General features: G+C 37.4%; 1 pseudogene; it reads left to right on the top strand.

Moving 5' to 3' along the window:
• The first annotated feature begins 5907 nt into the window (after positions 1-5907).
• On the top strand, positions 5908-7155 carry LOC118002984 (annotated as a pseudogene).
• The last annotated feature ends 821 nt before the right edge of the window (positions 7156-7976 follow it).

Below are 7976 nucleotides of genomic sequence, written 5' to 3'. Positions count from 1 at the left end.
TCTCCTACATCTTCATCCTGTTTACTGTTTGGAAACATTCCTCAGGTAGTTCATCCAAAGCTCTTTCCACGCTGTCAGCTCACATCACTGTGGTCCTTTTGTTCTTTGGTCCAACCATGTTTGTCTATACATGGCCACATCCCAATTCGCACATGGACAAATTTCTTGCTATTTTTGATGCAGTTCTCACTCCTTTTCTGAATCCTGTCATCTACACATTCAGGAATAAAGACATGAAGGCAGCAATGAAGAGAGTATGCAGACAGCTAGTGATTTACAGGAAGATCTCATAGGTAATATAAGGCCTTCTCACTAATCATGGTGTAGCCTTTTGTTTCTGTCTTTGATATTTTGGATTCAGAAAACTTGAGACATCAAATATTGATTTGAGTGTTGTCACAGCTGTAACATAATTCTTACTTGATGAATGTATTTATTTCTTGTGAAAAGTGAGCCATGAGAACAGGAAGATATATTTCTACCTATGTAGACCCCATTTAATTTCTTTCAGCAGTGTTATATAGTTTCTGGTGAACAGGTCTTACATATCTTTCTTGAGATTTATTCCTAACTATTTTAATTTTTGGTGCTATTCTAAATGGTATTTTTTGTTTAATTTACAATCGTTTATTGCTAATATATAGAAATAGATGTTTTGTTTATTGGCATTGTATTTTGAAAACTTGCAAAATCTTTCTACTTGTTTTTTATAGAGTAAGTAGGATTTGCTTCATAGATGATCATGTTTTCAGGGCATAAAGATGTTTTTCTTCTCATATTCTAGTATGGATCATTTTTGTTGCCTTATTGTACTTGCTAGATCAAACAGTGTAGTGCTGAATACAAGTGGTTCGGGTGGACGTCCTTGACTTGTTTTTATTCTTATGAGAAAAGCATTCAGTTTTTCACCATTAAGTATGATGCTAGCTGTAGGTTTTTATTTTTTTTTTATTATTTTTTATTTTATTTTATTTTATTTTTGCTGTAGGTTTTTAGTAGAAGCTTTTTATCAGACTGAGGAAATTCCTTTCTATTTAGCTGGCTGAAAGTTTTTAAAATCAGGAATGGATGTTGGATTTTGAAACAATGCTTTTTCTGGCTTAGTATCAGGATAATGCTGGCCTTATAGAATCTATTTCCTTGTATTAAATTTATTACAAGAGTTCTGTAGAATTGGTATTGTTTCTTTCATAAATGTTTGGTAAAATTCACCATAGGAGTCATTTTGGCTTGCAGTTTTCTCTGTGTAAAGGCTTTCAACTATAAATTCAATTTTTGGTAGCTTGTGTCTTCAAAGAAATTTGTATATTAATCTGTATTATCAAATTTATTGGAAGAAGTTGTTCCTAATATTCTCTTATTATGAAGTATCTATAACTTATAATAGTTTCCTCTCTTTCATTGTCTCTTGGTAGTTTGTTTTCTTAAAAAAATTTTATCAGCATTTTAGAGGTTTTCCAGTTCCCTTTTTTTAATTGAAGTGAAATTTGTATATAACATTATATATGTTTCAGGTGTAAACGTTATAATTTGACATCTGTATACATGGCAAAATGATTACCACCAAAAGTCTAGTTACTGTTCATCACTGTACAATTGACCCACTTCACCCATTTCACCCATCCCCCAACATACTTCCCCTTTGGTGACTACCAATCTGTTCTCTGTATCTGTGATTTTGGTTTTGTATTATTTTGTTTGTTTTAGGCTTTTTTTTTTTTTTAGATTCCACATATCAGTAAAATCATGCACTATTTGTCTCTGTCTGACTTATTTCACTTAGCATAATAGCCTTGAAGTCCATTTATGTTGTTGCAAATGACAAGATTTCATTTTTCTTTGTGGCTGAGTAGTTTTCTATTGTTTATATATACCACATCCTCTTTATCCATTTACCTATTGATGGATACTTAGGTTGCTTCCATATGTTGTCTGTTGTAAATAGTGCTGCAATAAACATAGTAGTACATATATCTTTTCAAATTAATTTTTTTGTATTCTTTGAATAAATACACAGAAGTAGTATCGCCGGATCATATGGTAGATCTATTCTTAATTTTCTGAGGAATCTCTACCCTTTTCCAGAGTGGCTATACTAATTTACATTCCCACCAACAGGGCAGAAGTGTTCCCTTTTCTCCACATTCTCTCCAACACTTGCTTCTTGTCCTTTTGATAATAGCCATTCTAACAGTGTGAGGTGGTAATTCATTGTGGTTTTGATTTGCACTTCCCTAAAATTTAGTGATACTAAACGTCTTTTCCTGTGTCTGTTGGCCATCTGTATGTCTTCTTTGGACAAATGTCTGTTAATATCTTTACATTTTTTAACTGGATTATTTGATTTTTGAGTGTTGTTTGATAAGTTCTTTATAGATTTTAGATACTAACGCTTTGTCAGATGTATCATTTGCAGGTATCTTCTCCCATTCTGTTGGTTGCCTTTAGATTTCTTGATTGTTTCCTTCACTGTGCAGAAGCTTTTTATCTTGGGGACATCCCAATAGTTTAATTTTGCTTTTGTTTCTCTTGTCTCAGGAGACATATCTAGAAAGAAGTTGCTATGGCTGATGTCAAAGAAGTTACTGTCCATGTTCTCTTCTAGGATTTTTATGGTTTCTGGTCTCACATTTAGATAGTTCATCCATTTTGAATTTATTTTGTGTGTGATGTAAGAAAGTGGTCCAGTTTCATTCATTAGCATATAGCTGTCAGGTTTTTCTCCAAACCCATTTGTAGAAGAGACTTTCTCATAGGATATTCTTTCCTACTTTGCTGAAGATTAATTGACCATAAAGTTGTGGGTTCATTTCTGGGTTTTCTGTTCTGTTCTATTGATCTACATGTCTATTTTTGTGCCAGTACCATACTGTTTTGATGACTGCAGCTTTGTTGTTGTTTTTTTTTTTTTTTTAAAGATTTTATTTATTTATTTGACAGAGAGAGACACAGTGAGAGAGGGAACACAAGGAGGGGGAGTGGGAGAGGGAGAAGCAGGCCTCCCGCTGAGCAGGGAGCCCGATGCGGGGCTGGATCCCAGGACCCTGGGACCATGACCTGAACCAAAGGCAGATGCTTAACGACTGAGCCACCCAGGCGCCCCAGATGACTGCAGCTTTGTAATATAACTTGAAGTCCAGAATTGTGATGCCTTCATCTTTGCTTTTCTTTTTCAAGATTGCTTTGGCTATTCGGAGTCTTTGTGTGTGGTTTCATACAAATTTTAGGATTGTTCTAGATCTGTGAAAAATGCTGGTGGTATTTTGATTGGGATTATATTAAATGCATAGATTGATTTGGGTAGTATAGATATTTTAACAGTATTTGTTCTTCTAATCTATGAGCATGGAATGTCTTTCCATTTCTTTATGTTGTCTTAAATATCCTTATCAGTATTTTATATTCTGAGTAAGGTCTTTCACCTCTTTGGTTAGGATTATTCCTAGGTATCTTATTTTTGGTCCAATGGGATTGTTTTCTTAATTTCTCTTTCTGCTGCATCATAATAGGTATATGAAAGTGCAACAGATTTTTGTATGTTGATTTTATATCCTATGACATTAGTGAATTCATTTATCAGTTATAGCAGCTTTTTTGGTGGAATCTTTCAGGTTTTCTATATAGTACCATGTCATCTGCAAATAATGAAAATTTTACTTCTTCCTTACTAATTTGATGCCTTTTATTACTTCTTATTGTCTGATTGCTGTGGCTAGGACTTTCAGTACTATGTTGAATAAAAGTGGTGAGTGGATATCCTGGTTTTGTTCTTGACCTTAGGGGAAAAGCTCTTAGTTTTTCCCATTAAGGATGATGTTAGTTGTGGGTTTTTCATATATGGCCTTATTATGTTGAGGTATGTTCCTTCTAAACCTACTTTGTTGAGGGTTTTTTATCATGAATGGATGGTGTACTTTGTCAAATACTTTTTCTGCATCCATTGAAATGATCATATGGTTCTTGTCCTTTCTCTTATTGATGTGATGTATCATGTTGATTGATTTGCGAATATTGAACCACCCCTGAAACACAGGAATAAATCCCACTTCATTATGGTGAATGATTTTTTAAAATGTATTGTTGGATTTAGTTTGCTAGTATCTTGTTGAGGATTTTTGTATCTATTTCATCAGAAGTATTGGCCTGCAGTTCTCTTTTTTTTAGTGGTGTCTTTATCTGGTTTTGGTATGAGAGTAAGCTGGCCTCATAGAATGACTTTGGAAGTTGTCCTTTCTTTCTGTTTTTTGGAATATTTTGAGAAGAATAGGTATTAACTCTTCTTTAAATGTTTGGTAGAATTCACCTATGAAGCCACCTGGTCCTGGACTTTTGTTTGTTGAGATTTTTTTTTTTGTTTACTGATTCAATGTCTTTGCTGGATATCAATCTATTCAAATTTTCTATTTCTTCCTGTTTCAGTTTTGGGAGGTTATATGTTTCTAGGAATTTATCCATTTTTTTAGGTTGTCCAGTTTGTTGACATACAGTTTTTCTTAATATTCTCTTATAATTTTTTGTATTTCTGTGGTAGTGTCATTTCTCTTCTCTCATTTGTTATTTTATTTATTTGAGTCCCTTCTCTTTTTTTTCTAAATATTTATTTATTTATTTGAGAGAGAGAGAGAGAGAGAGCACACAGAGGGAGAGGGAAAAGCAGACTCCCTGCCAAGCAGGGAGTCTCTTTGCTTTTTGATAAATCTGGCTGGAGTTTTATCAATGTTTTTGAAGTTTTTCAAAGAACCAGCTCCTGGTTTTCATTGATTTGTTGTTGTTGTTGTTGTTTTTTTAGTTTCAATATCATTTAATTCTGCTTTAATCTTTATTATTTCCTTTCTTCTGCTGGTTTTAGGTTTTGTTGTTCTGCTTCTAGCTCCTTTAAATGTAAAATTAGCTTGTTTATTTGAGATTTTTCTTGTTTCTTGAGATAGGTATGTATTGCTATAAACTTCCCTCTTAGGACTGTTTTTGCTGCTTCCCAGACATTTTGCATTGTTGTGTTTTTATTTTTATTTGTTTCCATGTGCCTTTTTAAATTTCCTTTTTGATTTCCTGGTTGACCCATTTGTTGTTTACTTAACCTCCATGTATTTGTGGTCTTTCCACATTTTTTGTTGTGGTTGACTTCTAGTTTCATAGCATTGTGGTCAGAAAAGCTGCATGATATGACTTTGATCTTCTTGAATTTGTTGAGGCTTATTTTGTGACTTAATATATGATCTATTCTGGAGAATGTGTCATGTACACTTGAAAAGAATGTGTATGCTGCTGTTTTAGGATGGAATGTTCTGTAAGTCCATCTGGTCCAGTGTGTGATTAAAAGCCATTGTTTCTTTATTCATTACCTGTTTATTTTAATTTATTTTTTAAACATTTTATTTATTTATTTGAGATAGAGAGTGCATGAGAGAGCACAAGTAGGGGGAGCAGAGGAGGAGGGAGAAGCAGACTCCCCGATGAGCAGGGAGCCCTATGTGGGGCCTAATCCCAGGACTCCAGGATTGTGACCTGAGCTGAAGATAGACACTCAACCGACTGAGCCACCCAAGCACCCAATTATCGGTTTTGATGATCTGTCCTTTGATGTAAGTGGGGTGTTAAAGTCAGTACTATTATTGTATTATTATTATTATTTTTTAAGATTTTATTTATGTATTAGCGAGAGAGAAAGAAACAGCATGAGAGGGGAGAAGGTCAGAGGGAGAAGCGGGAGAAGCAGGCTCCCCGCTGAGCTGGGAGCCTGATGTGGGACTCGATCCCAGGACTCCAGGGTCATGACCTGAGCCGAAGGCAGTCGCTTAACCAACTGAGCCACCCAGGTGCCCCTAATATTGTATTATTATTGATTAGTTCCTTTATGTTTGTTATTGTTTTCTATATTTGGGTGCTCCTATGTTGGGTGTACAAATATTTACAATTGTTATTGTTATATCTTCCCATTGGAATGTCCCCTTTATTATTATATAGTGTCCTTCTTTGTCTCTTGTTATAGTCTTTACTTTAAAGTCTATTTTATCTTGGCTCGCTGCTCCTCCCTGCTCAGCAGACAGCCACATCTTCTGGTGCAGTGCCAGCCATGTCCTCGAGACAAGATGGTGAAGGTCAGAGTAAACGGGTTTGGCCATATTGGGCGCCTGGTCACTACGGCTGCTTTTAACTCTGGCAAAATGGATATTGTCACAATCATGACCTCAACTACATGGTCTACATGTTCCAGTATGATTCCATTCATGGCAAATTCCATTGCACAGTCAAGGCTCAGGAAAGGAAATTTGTCATCATGGAAAGCCCATTTCCAACTTCCACAAGTGAGATCTCACCATCAAATGGGGTGATGCTGGTGCTGAGTATGTTGTAGAGTCCACTGGGGTCTTCATCACCATGCAGCCTGGGGCTCACTTGAAGTGTGGGGCCAAGAAGATTATCATCTCTGCCCCTTCTGCTGATGCCCCCATATTTGTGATGGGCAGTGCCTCATGCACCACCAACTGCTTGGCCCCTCTGGCCAAGGTTATTCATGACAATTTTGGCATTGTGGAGGGACACATGATCACAGTCCATGCCATCACTGCCACCCAGAAGACTGTGGACAGCCCCTCTGGGAAGCTGTGGCATGGTGCCCAAGAGGCTGCCCAGAATACCATTTCCACTTCTACAGTGCCACCAAGGCTGTAGGCAAGGTCATCCCTGAGCTGAATGGTAAGCTCACTGGCATGGCCTTCCATGTCCCTACCCCCATTGTGTCAGTTGTGGATCTGTCCTGCCTCCTGGAGAAAGTTGCCAAATACAATGACATCAAGAAGGTGGTAAAACAGGCATTGGATGGCCCCCTCAAAGACATCCTGGACTATGCTGAGGACCAGGTTGTCTCCTGTGACTTTAAAAATGACATCCACTCTTCTACCTTTGATGCTGGGGCTGGCATTGCTCTCAATGACCACTTTGTCAAGCTCATTTCCTGGTATGACAGTGAATTTGGCTACAGCAACTGGGTGGTGGACATTATGGTCCACATGGCCTCCAAGGAGTAAGAGCCCTCAACCACGAGTTAGAGCTAGAGGAAGAGAGGCCCTCAGCTGCTGGGAAGTATTTGCCCTAACTCATCCCCAGTACACTGAGAATCTCCCAACCTCCGTGGTTTCTACTCCTTGAAGAAAGGGAGAGGCTTGGAGAGCCCTACATTGTTATGTACACTGATAAAGTATACTGTACCCAGCCAAAAAAAAAAAAAAAGGTCTGTTTTGTCTGAAATAAGTATTGCTACTCTGGCTTTTTTCTTTTCTTTTTTGTAAAGATTTTATTTATTAGAGAGCAAGAGAGAGAGTGTGTGAGCAGAGGGGGAGGGGCAGAGGGAGAGGGATAAGCAGACTACCTGCTGAGCAGGGAGCCCCATGCAGGGCTCAATCCTAGGACTCCACCATCATGACCTGAGCCAAAGGCAGATACTTAAGTGACTGAGCCACCCAGACGCCCCTACTTTGGCTTTCTTTTGATATACATTTGCATGATAGACATTTCTTCATCCTCTCACTTTCAGTCTGTGGTATTTTTAGGTCTAAAATGAGTCTGTGGTAAATTTGTCATCACGGAAAGCCCCTGGGTGGCTCAGTCGGTTAAGTGGCTACCTTTGGCTCAGGTCATGATCCCAGGGTTCTGGGACTGAGTCCCACGTTGGGCTTCTTGCTCAACGGGGAACCTGCTTCTCTCTCTGCCTGCCACTCCCCCTGCTTCTGCTCTCTCTCTCTCTGACAAATAAATAAATAAAATCTTAAAAAAAAATAAAATGAGTCTGTTGTAGGCATCATATAGATGGGTCTTGTTTTTTATCCATTTTGTCACCTTATGTCTTCTGATTGGGGCATTTAGTCCATTTACATGAAAAATAATTATTGATAGATATGTACTTATTGCTATTTTGTTACTTGTTTTGTGGTTCAGAAGATTGTCTCTGATCCTTTCTTATCTTTCTTGTTTTGTTT

This window comes from Mirounga leonina, unplaced genomic scaffold (genome assembly GCF_011800145.1).
Source record: "Mirounga leonina isolate KUSES-001 unplaced genomic scaffold, KU_Mleo_1.0 Mir_91, whole genome shotgun sequence".
In the NCBI taxonomy this organism is placed as follows: Eukaryota; Metazoa; Chordata; class Mammalia; order Carnivora; family Phocidae; genus Mirounga; species Mirounga leonina.
This window is presented reverse-complemented; position numbering and strand designations above follow the sequence as displayed.